This window comes from Choloepus didactylus, chromosome 17 (genome assembly GCF_015220235.1).
Source record: "Choloepus didactylus isolate mChoDid1 chromosome 17, mChoDid1.pri, whole genome shotgun sequence".
Taxonomy (NCBI): domain Eukaryota; kingdom Metazoa; phylum Chordata; class Mammalia; order Pilosa; family Megalonychidae; genus Choloepus; species Choloepus didactylus.
The window spans coordinates 56,748,581-56,764,076 of NC_051323.1; the positions used below are offsets into that span (position 1 = coordinate 56,748,581).

The 15,496-nt window shown below is 36.8% G+C and overlaps 1 non-coding gene and 1 pseudogene across 1 annotated transcript; both read right to left on the reverse strand.

The window, feature by feature from the left end:
• Window positions 1–11,722: 11,722 nt before the first annotated feature.
• LOC119512249 lies at window positions 11,723–12,243 on the reverse strand (annotated as a pseudogene).
• Window positions 12,244–12,416: 173 nt separating this feature from the next.
• On the reverse strand, window positions 12,417–12,498 carry LOC119513027. The gene has a single exon (XR_005212534.1). It is a non-coding gene; the product is annotated as a small nucleolar RNA SNORD86 (small nucleolar RNA).
• Between the last annotated feature and the right edge of the window lie 2,998 nt (window positions 12,499–15,496).

Genomic DNA, 15,496 nt, shown 5'->3' on the forward strand with positions numbered 1-15,496 from the left:
TCACTGTTTCCCCACAATTAATATAATGATATACCTAATGAGAAAATAGTAGAATATGGCCAAAAAAGTTAAATTAGTTTATCTGTTTTGGGCTGGGAAAACTGCCATTAATTTACTCATGGGCTTCCTTATATAATAAACCATTGCACATACAGACAGATTTTAGTTTGATTTCACTCTTTCCCTTTTAATTTAAATTTTATTTTTAGGCTGAAATTGTGAAAATATTTGCCATGGGAAAACAGTGTATTCAATAATTACAAGCTGTTAACTTTCGGCTTATCATGAGACACCGCACAACCTAATGAGCCTATTTTAGGTAGCCTTTGCATAAAACAAAACAAAAAGTCATTAAAGGCAATGTTCTATCTTTTCTTAAGTTTTAACAATTATTGAGGCTCTATTATCTGACTATGTGTCTGCTAAACTCTGGGTACTGAGGAGAGAAAGAGTGAGGAATATGATGAAGGCAAGTCCCTTGACTATAAAGGCAGTTACCCTCGACTGTAAAGGAGGAAGAGGTGAGGATATGCTGAGGGTTGGCTCAGCATGGATTGTCAGAAGACTAGGAGTTGAGTTGTAGTTTATAGTGTTTTACTCTGGACATCAAGATTGCTGCAACAAGGAAAATTGTTTGCCTGAAAAAGTGGAAGCTTTTCAAGGCTGTAGAGTTTGCAGGAAGTTTTATAAGCAGAAAGAAGGAAGCTGGCTAGGTTTTGTTGATTGGAGGGGGGCCTGTTAATCTTATAGGGGTGCATTAAGTGTAAATGGGCCTTACTTTTAATTGGGCTAGGTGTGTGTAACTGGAGGCTTAATTGGTTTATCAGTGTTGAGTGTCCTGGTAGGGATTTTCCAAGGAGGATATTTGTCACACAATTCTATGCTAGCTTGGGGAATTTAACTTTTGTGTTGATTCTGAGAAAACTCAGGAGCTGTTTTTATTATATTTATCAGTATCTATATGGAACAAAGGTGATGAGTGGCTATTTCAGCTCAGTCAATAGTACAGGTGCCCCCATCCTAGGTACAGAAGGGCACAATCGACAGGGGTTTTATGAGAGCCAGAAGCAAGGAAAGGGCTGCTCCTATATCTTATCTCAAAGGCTTAGTTCTTAGTACAGCAGCATTCTGGGTCTGAGACCTCTTTGCCTAAAAATTGTTGAGTGAATTCAAATAGGAGAAGAGCTGAAGTCACACTTGCCAAGGGTTAAATCTAATGTATCAATGAAATCTATATTCTTAACAATTGGATAAGCTGCACACTCCCAAAATCTGTCCCTTGATTAGATTAAAAATGTTTTCTCCGAAGTTGAATACTGTTAAATTATACTAAGGCAGGGGATTCCGTCAGACAATAGAGTTGAGAGAAATGTTGATAAAGTTGGAAGGACAGATGGGAATCCAACTTTAATCCTGAGATAGTACCTCACCTGGATCTAAGCAATATGTTTATTTACTCCTCTTTCTTGAAAGATAGTTTTATGAAGGCAATTCTAGGATGACAGTTGTTTTCACTAACTTCAAAGATATTTTACCTTGCCTGCCTAATTGTCATTCCTTCAGAAGTGATTTCTCTTTTCATTTGGGTTGCTTTAATCTCCTTAGTATTTTGCTCTTTGCACTTTGTTAGAATGAGTTAGGTGTGGATTTCTTTTTATTTATGTTGCATGGTACCAAATATGATTTCTCTATTTATAGACCTGAGTGATTCAATGGTTTTGGAAAATTCTCAGCCACTGTATCTTCTAAGATTGCCTCTCCTCCAACTTCTTTCTTGGACTGTGATTAGTTGTTTTAAGATCTTCTCATTCTATACTTCATATTACTGAAGACTTACTCTCATATTTTGGCTCTCCTTATTTACATGCTACAGTCTCAATTTTTTCAGTGCTTTCTTTCAGTGCAGTTATTCTCTCCTTAGCTGTACTAACCTGATATTTTACACATTCATTGAATCAAATTATTTTTTTATATTTAAAATTTAATTACCTCTTTCTTTTTTAAATCCTTCACAGTCATGCTTGATAGTCTCTTATACATTTCTCATATTTGTGATTTCATGTTTTATTCTTCAGCATTTCATTTGTAGTTATTTTATATTCTCTTTCTGGCCATTCCAAAACTGAGGTCTGTTATTGTTCTTTGTTCTACTCTCACTCATGGTGGCTTGTCTCCTTCTGGGTTTTTTCTTTTTGACACTGAGCTACATTTGTTAATTTAAACTTGTAGGCCTATATTGTACATGCTTTCCTGCAGAAAATATTTGCATTTGCTTCTTTCCGAAGACAAACAGTGCTTTATGACTATTGTAGATTGAATTTCTCAGGAAATAGACCCAGAGCTGGAGATTTTCATGTGGGAGGTTTCTTGTGGAGTGCTACTGTGAGGAGGAGAGGGCAGCAGGATTGGGCAGAGGGAGAAGTTGAACAGTGATACAATTTCAGCATAGACCTCAGTTGAACCTATGGGAGCTCGGGAGTTCGGATACATTCAGAGTTGTCCCCCAAATTAAGGCCATTGGGCTGAACATTCACATTCCTACATCAACTATTTATTAGATGTGGTGTCCACCAGGGTGTGGGTGTAAGATTGGGTGCCCTTATCCAAGGGTAATTCATGGAGAAAGATGTAACTGTAAGCTACTAGCAGCCCACACTACCAAGATTTGGGGGGAGGGGGCTCCCTTTTATCCTAAAGGGAGGGATGACCCCATTTTCTGAGGAAGCATATGAAGAAATTTGGTGGGAAAAACTACAGCCTCTGGCAGCTACAGTTTTTCTCAAGGCTGTAATTGATAATTTTCATCTTCTACTAATCATCTTAGTTTTCTCTTACCATGCCTAGCATCTCTACAGTTTTAAGTGACCTACCTGGTGGAGTGACACAGACATTCAGCCCTTAGGAGCGTGAGCTCCTGCTCAACACACTCTTCTCAGGCTGTGGCTGTTGCACTTGTCTGCTTAGAACAAAATTGGGTAGAGTCCTACCCGTGGATTCCCTGAATGCCAACATATTCTTTCTTGCACCTTTCTTTAATTCGGCATTATCCCTAGGAATATGGTTTTGTAGTCAGGCTTCTCTAGAGAAACAGAACCAACAGGAAATATAAACTCAGTAAAGGTGAAGTTGATTTCCCCAAGAGCAGCTGACTGGCTGAAGTAAAGATAGAAATTATTCTTTCAGATGGCTGAAATCCCTCACTTTTTTTTTTTTAATTAAATTCAGTTTTATTGAAATACATTCACACACCATACAATCATCCATGATATACAATCCACTGTCCACAGTATGATAACATAGTTATGCGTTCATCACCACAATCTATCTCTGAACATTTTCCTTACATCAGAAAGAACCAGAACAAGAATAAAAATAAAAGTGAAAAAAGAACACCCAAATCATCCCCCCATCCCACCCCATTTGTCCTTTAGTTTTTAATCCCCATTTTTCTACTCATCCATACACTAGATAAAGGGGGTGTGATCCACAAGGTCCTCACGATCACACTGTCACCCCTTGTAATCTACATTATTATATAATTGTCTTCAGGAGTCCAGACTGCTGGGTTGGAGTTTGGTAGTTTCAGGTATTTACTTATAGCTATTCCAATACATTAAAACCTAAGAGGTGTTATCTATATAGTGCATAAGAATGTCCACCAGAGTGACCTCTCGACTCCATTTGAAATCTCTCAGCCACTGAAACTATTAAGTCTCATTTTGCATCCCCCTTTTGGTCAAGAAGATACTCTCAGTCCCACGATGCCGGGTCCACATTCATCCCTGGGAGTCATATTCTGCATTGCCAGGGAGATTTACAACCCTGGGAGTCGGGTCCCACGTAGTGGGGAGGGCAGCAAGTTCACCTGTCGAGATGGCTCAGTTAGAGAGAGAGAGGGCCACATCTGAGCAACAAAGAGGCACTCAGGGGGAGACTCTTAGGCACAGTTACATGCAAGTTTAGACTCTCCTTTGCAGTAACGAGCTTCATAAGGGCAAGTCCCATGATCGAGGGCTCAGTACATCAAACCGCCAGTCCCAATGTTTGTGACAACATCAACACCAGTCCAGGTGAGGATGTCCAACACAGCCGCACCTTCCCCCAGATCCTCAGGGCTGGGGAGGGGGAGGCTGTAAATATATTTTTTATCTGCCCAAATTACTCTGGGATGTGTCACTATTTCACTCCAGCCTATACTAACCTACCGTATTTCACTTCCTATTCAAAGTTCCATGCAATTATGGTGTTTGAACAAATCAACTGTAGAGTTGTACTGTTTAGAAAATTTAGATCCTGTACCAAATAGATATCTCTTCCCTTGGTCTCATATGGAAGTTGAAGTTTTAAAACACAATCAATTTCAACCTTTACCCTTTGGCCTGACTTGCCCTGGTCTTAACCAGACCTGCTTCATTCATATCATTAATTGAAGTCTGGGCTCTTTTTCAGCTTTTTTTTTTTTTTTTGTCAGTGGCTGTATGCACTAATACTGACATTCATATCTGCCGAGCTCTAGCTCTGAGTTTCAGGTGTTTCAGAGATATGCATTATTCCAGAGACCAATCAGGTTATATGCTAGGTGATCAGCATCTCAAAGTTTAGAGATAGACATTACAATTCAGGGATAGAGTTAACTGCTGTAAGAGCTTACAATCTAGGGACTATTACAATTATTATGTCCACGTTAGGCTATGTTCTAAGATTCAATTCTGAGTTTACACATTATAGTTAGTCCATATTGGTGAGGCATTAAAGTGTTTGCCTTTATTTCTGGTGTACTTCACTCAAATACTGTGTACAGGATCCATTCACCTTGTTGTGTGTCTCACAGCTTCACTCCTTCTTGTAGTTACTCAATGCTCCACTGTATGTGTACACCACAGTACACCATTCCATTCTTCAGTCAATGTACCCTTAGGTCATCTGCACCCTTTGCAAATCATGATTACTGCCTCCATGAACACCAGTTTGCAAATGTTCATTCATGTCTCTGCTCTCAGATCTTCAAGTGACATACCCCATAATGAGGTTGTAGGACCTTTTGGTCCCCACATACTTAACTTTTTGTGGAACAACCACACTGACCTTCAGAAAGGCTACACCATTCTACCTGCTCCTCAACAGGTAGATAGGTACATCCCTCTCACCATGTTTTCTCCAACACTTTTACTCCTATATATATTTTTCCCACAATTTTATAGAGTTATATTCACATACCATACATTTATCCACAGCGTACAATCAGTTGTTCATGGTATCATCATAAAGTTGTACATTTATCACTATAATCAGCACTTGAACATATTGATTACTACAAGAAAAATTGTTTTTTTTTTTTTTTTTTAGCAATAAGAAAAAAATGATAAAAAGAAAAATAACATGTCATGCAATACAATATACTAGTAAGGACAGGAAATAACACCACTACCAAGAATCCCATATTCCTCCCCTGTATCCCCCTCTCATATACACGAAATCCCTCACTTTTAAGGCCCCCCACTGATCAGATGAGAAGATATATTGCTGAAGGCAATCTCCTTTGTTGATATAGATGTAAACAGCTGTAGATACAATCAACTGACTAATGATTTAATAAAATGCCTTCACAGATAGGATCAGACCAGTGATTTCTTAAGCAAACAAATGGTCACCATAACCTAGCTAAATTAACACCTGAGATTAACCATCGCATATGATGACTCTTTTCCTTATCTTTTAGCATGAGGAATTAAAAATGACTGCCTAGCAATCATAGCTTGAATTTTAATGGAACTCTTAACTGTTTCTTCTGATGAAAGCCTTCCTTCTTTGGGAACCAGGGCCTGTAGTCAAACATAGGGTAAATTTGTAGGGACAAAAAAGATAAATTACTCAAGTGGGTTACTGGGAGTGATAATAAGTAGTGTTATTCTTACCTCAAGTGCTTGGTTTCTGGACCATATTTTCAAAGGTGGGAAACTATAGAGTGGGAATTGATTGAGGGTATATATTGCATCCTAGAAGGTAGTTCCTTGTTCTTGCAGGGTATCTTTTCAAGCTATACTATCAAAAGGCTCACAGTGGATACCATTGTCATATGAAAACTGTTGCATATCTTTTGCTGTAAATTGGTTTCCTTATTCTATGTCATTATTGAGTAGGACCCCATGTCAGTGGACAAAATATTCAGTAAGCTTTGGATAGTGGTGCTAGGTAAGGCAAATACATTCCTGGAATATATATTGATCTCAATTGTGATGAATAACTGCACCTACCAAAGTAAAAAAGATATAATCACCTTAGCCTGAAGTGGCTGATTGGATTCCTCAAGATATAGGGCTATTCTGGGGGCTCAGCACTGGTCTCTGTTGCTGAGAGTTTAGACATTGGTAGTGGAAGAAAGTAAGTCTGTCTGGATCAGTGGGAATCCATGTTGTTGGGCTCATCATATAAAGCCTCCATTTTTTGTCACCAGGGCTAGGTGATGTGATCAGTGTGAACTAAGGAAGATGTGTCGATGCAGCATCAGTTTATGAAAAGCGTTCTGGGCCTTCTGCTTGTACAGTTAATCTGTGCCTTCTCACTCTGCTCATGCCCAGTCCTGGATGTAAGTCTTTCAACCTATGATGGAATGATATTGGGCCCATCCAAAACTATGCTCATTATAGGCAGCTCTGGCCTCATGGTCACCTGAGATCCCATTGTAAGTCTCTCTGTCTTTATTGAAACTAGTACTACGCCAGAGGTTGTTTCTGAATGGTGCAGGGTTCTCTGCTACAGATGCCATAACTTTGCTCCAGAACCCTAAGGTTCTATGTTGTTATATTACTATTGGGGCTTGTCATAAATTCCAGTTGGATTCTTTTCCTTCCACACATACCTCTATCATCATGGAATCTGCCAGGTCATATGACCCAGTTTTTAGGACTGTTCCTATGACTGCCTCATATTCCTACAGATCCATTTCCTGCTCTGGACCCCACTCAAAGCTGGATGATTTTGTTATCACTAGGTAAATGGGCTGGGGAAATATCCCAAATGTGAAATATTCTCCTTCTAGAATTGAAAGAGGTGTTCTACTAATTGTGCTTTCTTCTTATTGAATAGGGAGTTGGTGAAACATGAAATGATTTGGCCTCTACATTTATGGGAATTTTCTGTCATGACCCAGTCCACTGGACCCCCAAGTACTTCACTGATGCTATGAATCCCTGAATTTTCATAATTGTTATCTTCCACACTCTGGAGTGATTATGTCTGAGCAAGTCCTCCAATTTACTTGCCACTTTTTGCTTGTCTGGTACAATTTATGTAATATACACAATATAGTTGACCAATGTTATGTTCTGTGGAATGTCTTGGTGGTCAGATGCCTTTGGATTATACCATGTCAGAGGGAGGGAGAGTTAACAGCACTGGGACAAAATAGTAATGTCTACTATTGTTCATCCCATGTGAATGCAAACTGCTTTGATTCTAATTCCTGTTAGAAATTAAAGAAAACAATATCCATTTATACCAAAACCACTTACCATGTACCTGAGGCTGTGTTAATCTGTTTTCACATAACTAATTTATCCAGGATAGTAACTGCAATTTGGGCTACTAATCGGTTAAGTTTGTAGTTGTCTACTGTCATATGCCAGGACCCATATGTCATATGCCAGGACCCATCTGCTTTTTAAAATTGTTTTTTGTTTGTTTTTCTGTGGTGGTAGTGGTGGTGCTATTGAAATAAATAGGAAAATACTTGGGAATATCCCCCCTGTGACTTTTCAGTCTTTAAGGATTGTACTAGAACTAGCCATTCCCCACCCTCCCACCCCAGGATGTGATATTGCATTATTTTACTTTGCTTAAGTGCTAATTTTTTTTATTAAGGTACCATTACATACAATAAAATATATGCAGTATAAGTTTATAGTTTGACCAATTTTGGTAATTATATATAATCAAGTAACTAACACCACAATCAATATATAGATCAATTTCCTTATTTTAAATAGTTCTCTGTTCCCCTTTGCTGTCAATCCCTTCTCCACCCCAAGGCCCAGGAAACCACTGATCTTATTACTGTCAATGTAGTTTTGCCTTTTCGAGTGTTGCAAATAAATGGAATCATATGGTGTGTATTGTTTGTGTTTGATTTTTTTTTCAATTAGTATAATAATTTTGAGACCAATCCATGTTGTTGCATGTATCAGTCATTCTTTTCTTTTTATCACTGAATAGTTATCTGGTCACCTCTAGATATATATAAGTTGTATCTAGACTTTGGCTATGATGATTAATGCTGACATAAACATTAATGTTTAAAGGTATGCTTTCATTTTTCTTGAGTGAATATGTAATCGTTGAATTTATCAGGACAATGATAATTGTTTAACATCATAAGATAGTGCCACACTTTTTTCCAAAGTAGGTATACAATTTTGCATTCCTGCCAGCAATATATGAGAAGATCAGTAGCTCCTTATCCTTGCCATTTGGTATTGTCTTTTTGTCATTAGCCATTCTAGTGACAGTATAGCAGTACCTCATTTTGGTTTCAGTTTCATTCTTTGATGCCTAGTGATGTTGAATATCTTCTCATGTGCTTATTGGCCATTCACAGATGTTCTTTTATAAAGTATTTTTACAAATCTTTCACCCATTTTTAAAAATTGGGTTGTTTGTCTTCTTCTTATTGAGTGATAGGATTTCTTTATATATTCTAGTGCAAGCCCTTTTTAAGATATATATTTTACAAAACTTTCTTCAGGTCTGTGGCTTTACTCTTTTTTTCCGTTAATTTTGTTATTCAAGGAGCAAAAATTATTAATCATGATAAAATCTATTTTATGAATTTCTCTTTTTTAATTTGTGCTTTTTGTATCCTATTTTGGAAATCATTGCCTAACCCATTTTTTTTTCTTCTACAGCTGTATCATTTTTACTTCTCACATTTAGATCTATGACCCATTTTGAGTTATTTTTGTGTATGATCTGAGGTAAGGGTTGAAGTTCATTTTTCTCATGCAGATATCCAATGTTTCAGCACCATTTGTTGAAAATACTATCTTTTCCCTCTTGAATTACTTTAGCACCTTTGTTAAAAATCAGTAGACCATATTGGTGTTGGATCTATTTCTGGACTCTATTCTGGACTGATGACTTATATACCTCTTCTTTTACTAGCACCACACTGTCTTGATTGCTACGGCTTTACAGTATTTGAAATCAAGTAATGTAAGTTTTCCAAATTTATTCTTCCACTTCAAAATTGTTTTGGATAGTCTAGGTCCTTTGCCTTTCCATATAAATTTAAAATCTGCTTGTCAATTTTTTTAAAAGTAACTGTTGAGATTTTTATTAGAATTGCATTGAGTCTATGGATACATTTGGGAAGAATTGTCCATCTTATCAATTTTGAGTTTACCAATCCATGAACACTTACTATGTCTCCATTTCTTTAGGTGTTTTGAAATTTTCCTTTGTAATAGTTCATTGTTTCCAGTATACAGTTCTTTAATATATTTGGTTAAATTTATCTATAATTATTATATTTTAGGTTATTATAATTGGAATCATTATATTTTTAATTGTTTGTTGATAATATCTAGAAATGCAATTGATTTTTGAATATTTACTCTGCAATCATGCTAAATCTGTTTTTTGGATTTTGTAAATTTCTCTAGACTCCTTTTATGTCTTCAACATAAACAATAACATTGTCTACAAAGACAAGTTTACAGACTTTTCCAAGATATGTATCTTTGATGTATTATTTTTGCTTTATTGTACTGTCTAGGGCCTCTAGTACTTAATCAAATAGAAGTGGTGAGAGTAGATCTCCTTACTTTGACTATGATGTCAGCTGTAGTTTTTTAAAGGTGCCCCTAAATAGGTTAAAGGAGTTCCCATTTATTTCTAGTTTCCTGAGAGTTTTTATCATGAAAGGATGTGGAGCTTTGTCAAATATTTTTCCTTGAATATCTTGAAATGATCATAACATGTTCCCCTTCCTTTTCTAAATATGATGAATTGCAGTGATTCGTTTTTGAATGTTGAACAAGCCTTGCAGTCTTAGGATAAACCCCACTTCATCCTGTCATATATATATATTTGGTTCATTTTGCTTATATTTGGATAGGGATTTTGCATCTCTGTTCCATGAAGGATACCGGTTTGTAGTTCTCTTCATTTGTCAAGCATTCAACTTTATTGGTTTGGAATCAGATAAAATTGCCCTTATAGAATAAATTAGGAAGTGTTGCCTCCTCCTCTATTTTCTGAAAGATTTTGTGTTGGATTGATATTATTTCTTCCTCAAATAACTTAATTGAATTTCTCAGCAATACCATCTGGACTGAAGTTTAATTTTTGGGAAGGATTTTAATTAAGAATTCAAAATATTTAATAGATATAGGGCTGGTTACATTTTCTAATTTGTTTTGGGTCAGTTTTTAGTAATGTGTATCTTCCAAAGAATTTGTCCATTTCATTTAGATTGTCAAACTTATTTTATTAAATTGTTCATAATATTCCCTTATTATCCTTTTAATGATTCAGGGATCTTTAGTGCTGTCCCTTCTTTTAATTCTCAATATTGGTAATTTGTATCTTTCCTCTTTTTAATTCATCATTCTGGCTAGCTGTATCAGTTTTATTAACTATTTTTAAAGGATCTGCTTGTGGTTTCATCAATTTCCTCTGTTTATGTTTTCTATTTTATTGATTTTTTTGTTTATCAGTTCTTTACCTCTGCTTGCTTTGGGTTTAATTTACTCTCCTGTATTTCTTAAGGAGGTGGAAGCTTAGATTTTTGATTGTGGGCCTTTCTTCTCTTCTAATAAAATCATTTATGTTTCCCACTTTGTACCCGATTCCCAAAGTGGTATTTTCATTGTCATTCAAGTAAAAGCATTTTCTAGTTTCTCTTGTGATTTCTTCTCTGACCTAATATTTATTTCAAAATATTTAGAGTTTTCCTGGTTATTTTACAGTTATATATTTTTAATTGCATTTCATTTTGGTCTGAGAATATAATCTGTTTTTTTCACTATTTTAAAATTTATTGAGACTAGTTTTATTACCCAGAATTATCTATGTTTCTAAATGTATCATCTGCTCTTGAAAAGAATGTGTGTTCTGCCTTTGTTGGCTGTAGAGTGCTGTAAACATCAATTAGTTCAATGTGATTAGGAATGTGGCATTGTCTATTTCTGCCTTTAATTTTGTCATTTTCTCTTTATGTATATTGAAACTCTGTTATTGAGGTCATTTATGATGTCTCCCTGATGAATTGGCCACTTTCATTTTTATAAAGTGGATAGACAGATTTGTTTTAAAACTTATTTTATCTAATATCCATATATCTATCTCAGCATCCGTATGCTTGTTTTCATGATACTTGTTTTCACTTCTACTTACTTTTAGCCTACTAGCATTTATATGGTTTAAGGATTTCATTTGTTGTCAACATAATATACAATCTTTTTGTTCGTTTGTTTGTTTTAGTTTTTAATTTATGTTAATCTCTGCCATTAAATTACATTGTTTAGGCCATTAAACTTCTTAAAAATGTATTGCTAGGATTTTATTTGTTTACCATATCATTTCTTCTTTTCTATTTACACACTTGGTTTTTGTTCCTCCATTCTACCTTAACGTCGCTGTGTGTATGTGAATTTGTTTTTGTTGGGATATAGGAGATGGGCTGGGAAATGCCACTTGGGGCATAGCCACCCAGGGAATGTCCATTCTAATCTTCCTGGGATAGTTTTTGGAACTTTTTCTTTTTCTTGGAGCTGCCCTTACTGCCAACAGATTCTTCAGGTCCACTGCTGACTGGCTCCTCTTTGGAGGAGTTTCTTCTTTTCCTTGGAGGCACTCTTGCTGGAGGCCTCCTCTGCAAGATCACTAACCGATTCTTCTCTCAGGAAAGACTTCCTCTTGGGGAGGCTCTTGCTGCCAGTGGTCTCTTCAAGATCACTACGAATCAAATCCTCCTAGGATTTTGTCTTCTTGGGTTTGAAGTAAGAGACAGATGGGCCTTCCATTACATTTCCTGAGGCACCTCCTGAAGCTTTTACTTTTTCCTCTTTCTGGGTCTATCACTTGTCTCTTCACACTATTCTGGAGTACTCCTACTGTTTTCTGAAGATGTCAGAGCAATCACAGCCAGTCGCTCCTTTTCCTTCTTCAAACATTTCAACTCCTTTGTCTCCAGCTTCCTAGTAATCTCCACAGCCACTTCTCTTCCTGAACCATCACCTCCTTCATGACATCCAGATTCTTGTGTGGAGTCTCTTTGTTCCCATAGAGAAACCTGGGAGATGTGGCTTTTGTTCTTGGCAGCTGACCTGCCAATGAAAGTGGAGTGAAAGATGAGTCCATCTTGTCTTTCCCCTTGTCTTCAGGGCTCTGGAAGCTTGGTCCGTTTGCTGGGTCCTGGGAATCACTCAGACCCCAGGACTGGCCATCACCTCCATGGCAGAGCCCTGCACAGGTCAGGGAGCCCTGGCCAGCTAAATTATTTTTTGATTTTTAAAATATTTTTATAGAATATCATTTTAGTTTTCTTTTTGCTAGACTTCTTTGCATTTTTTCATTGTTGCCTTAAGGATTTCAGTATTCATACTTATCTTTTCACATCCCACTTAGATTTAATATTGTACTACTTCATGTAAATTATGGAACAGTTGCTATCACAGGTTCCCTTAACCCCTTCCTTTATGTTAGTTGTTACATGCAATACAGCTACATTCACTATCAACCCAACCAAACAGTGACATTATTTTTTTGTTTTGAACAGGTATGCGGCTTATAAAGAAATTAAGAGGTAAAAGGCAACTGGAAAAACAGTTTTGCATTAGCAGTTATTTACTCTTTCCAGTATTCTTCAATCTTTTCTGAAGATCTATGTTTCCATCTGGTACTATTTCCCTTTAGCGTAAGAAATTTATTGTGTACTTCTTATATGATAGGTCTGCTAGTGATAGATTCTTTTAGTTTTCTTTTATCTGCATAGGTCTTAGATTTGCCTTCATTTTAAAATGAAACTTGTGCCGAGTACAGGATTTTTCCCCAGGACTTAAAAGAGGTTGTTCTACTCTCTCCTGCCCTACATTCTTCTCTTGTGAAGTCAGCCATTAATCCATTTGTTGTCTCTTTGTATGTGGTATGTTGCTGTTAGCTTGCTGCTTTCAGATTTTTTTCTGCTTCTTTGGCTTTTAATAGTTTATGATATGCCTTAGCATGGGTGTGAGTGTGTGTGTGTGTGTTTGTATGTTCTTTCTGTTTGGTGTACATTTAGCCTATTGAATCTGCAAATCTCTATCTTCTGTCAAATTTGGTAAATACTCTTCAATTTTTTCTTTAAATATTATTTTATGTCCCATTCTCATTCTTCTCTCCTTCTTGTATTTCAATTAGAGGTATGCTTTATAGTGTGATAATATCTGACATGTTCTCCGAGGCTCTGTTCTTTTTAAAATATTTTTCCTATAGTTCTGTTTTCAAATTCATTTGCTCTCCTCTCTGACATATCCATTTAACTGTCAAGTCCATCCATTGAATTTTATTTCAGAAATCATGATTTTCAGTTATAGAATTTTTAGCTTATTTGTATTTTATTGTTTCTCCTTCTCTGTTACAATGTCCCATTCATTTGATGAGCTCTTTGTTCATTGAGGATAGTTTTATTAAGTGCTTTAAAATCTTGTCACTTAGTTCTAACATCTGGTTCATATTATAGTCAGACTCCATTGATTTTATTTTCTCTTGATACTTTTTTATCTTTTCTTGTTTTTTCTTTTGTATTTTAGGTAATTTTAGAATCTATTGTGGACATTATGAATGATGGATTATGTAGATTTGGAATTATGTTAGTTTTCTCTAATGATTGTTTGTTCCTTTGTTTTAGCAGGTAATTTTGTTGGCTGGGCTTGACCTGCAAAACTCTATCCCTTGGGCAAGTGCTCCAGTTTCTGTTCAGATCTTTTTTTTTTAGCTGAGCTTCTTTGGGTCTATTCAATGTCCATTGTTGAGAGTCAGCCAAAATCATGGATATACAGAGTTTAGGGCTTTACTCTGGGTTTTTCTTTACAGGAGTTATCCACTCTCTCCAGCACGGTTTCCCAGCTTCTGTGTTCTGGTTCCCCAGGCCAGAAAATCTGAGGGTTTTCCACCTGTGCGCTGGCCCTGCTGTGTACAGAGTGTGGTCTGCATTTATCCCCAGGCTCACAGCCTGATGCTAAGGAGATTTACTTCTCCTTCAGTGGGTCACTCAAAGTTCACCAGATACTTCCTGCTTTTACTCTCCTCTACCTTCAGAAAGGTGTTTTTGTATTATGTCCAGGACTTTTAGTTGTCTTCTGAAGGGATTTTATTAGTTGGGTCTTAGTCTCTTATACCCAGAAGTGGAAATGTGATTTATTTTTTTATTTACTACTTTTCTCAAATGTAGACTGTTTCAGGAGCTTCCATTTGACCTTCAGCAATATGTCAGCTCTTATCGTATAGGCCAAGGAGCCACTGTGAGATTTCAGATGTCCATTACACATGTCCTTTACAGTTATATATTTGAAGATAGGGAAAGGACCACCAGATGGCTCCATGAACCCAGCAGACTGACTGTGAGCTGGACCTGGACCAAGACTCCATTTATTACCCGAAACCTACACGCCTCCACTTTAAGGGAGGGGGCGTGCAAAACACTTCGGTCCTCAAGCATAAATGTCAATTTGGACTAGTAAATTTGCTGGGGTATTACAGAATCCTTTCTTTAGTAGTTATATTCTAAATTTGAAAACTCTCTTAGGTCTGGCATTTGGACTTGCTTTAAGTCACATTCCCTCAGCCTTCTGATCCTCTGTCCTTGATTTTTTTTTTTTTTTAATAGAGCAGGATTTTTCATTCTTAGCACAATTGACATTTGGAGCTGGATAATTCTTTATTGTGGGTAGTGGTTCTGTGCATTGTAGGAGGTTTAGCAGCATCCCTGCCCTCTACCAACTAGATATGAGTAACTGGCACTAGTAGTTGTGACATCCAGAAATATTTCCATACATTGCTACATGCCTCTTGGGTAGGGGTGGTTGGGAAAAATTACTCCTGGTTTAAAAATATCAGTATAGATTAATCAAAAATATTCTTTGTTGATTGTGTATCTGTATTGCTCCTATGAAGTCCAGTTTCTATTAGCCACCTCCACAATTCCTTCAGATATACTGGCTGCTGCTTCTTTGCCCACTTATTACAATAATTGTACCTCCTTTACTTTTTGATGATCAAGTGCCATCATTTGCCCACTATTGCACTGGGATACTTTCATTTCCATTTCTACTAGAGAGCACAGTACTGTGAGAGCATCTCCTATTATTAGACCTGGCCTACAGAAGACAGACAAGACTGAGAATCTCCCCAATGCTGGTATCCCTCCCCCAGCATATTTCTTATTGCATTGGTAAAAGGAGTGTGTTCTTGGCTATACTGGTTGCTTTTCTGCGGTCGCAGTTAACTCGTCTGGGGGGAT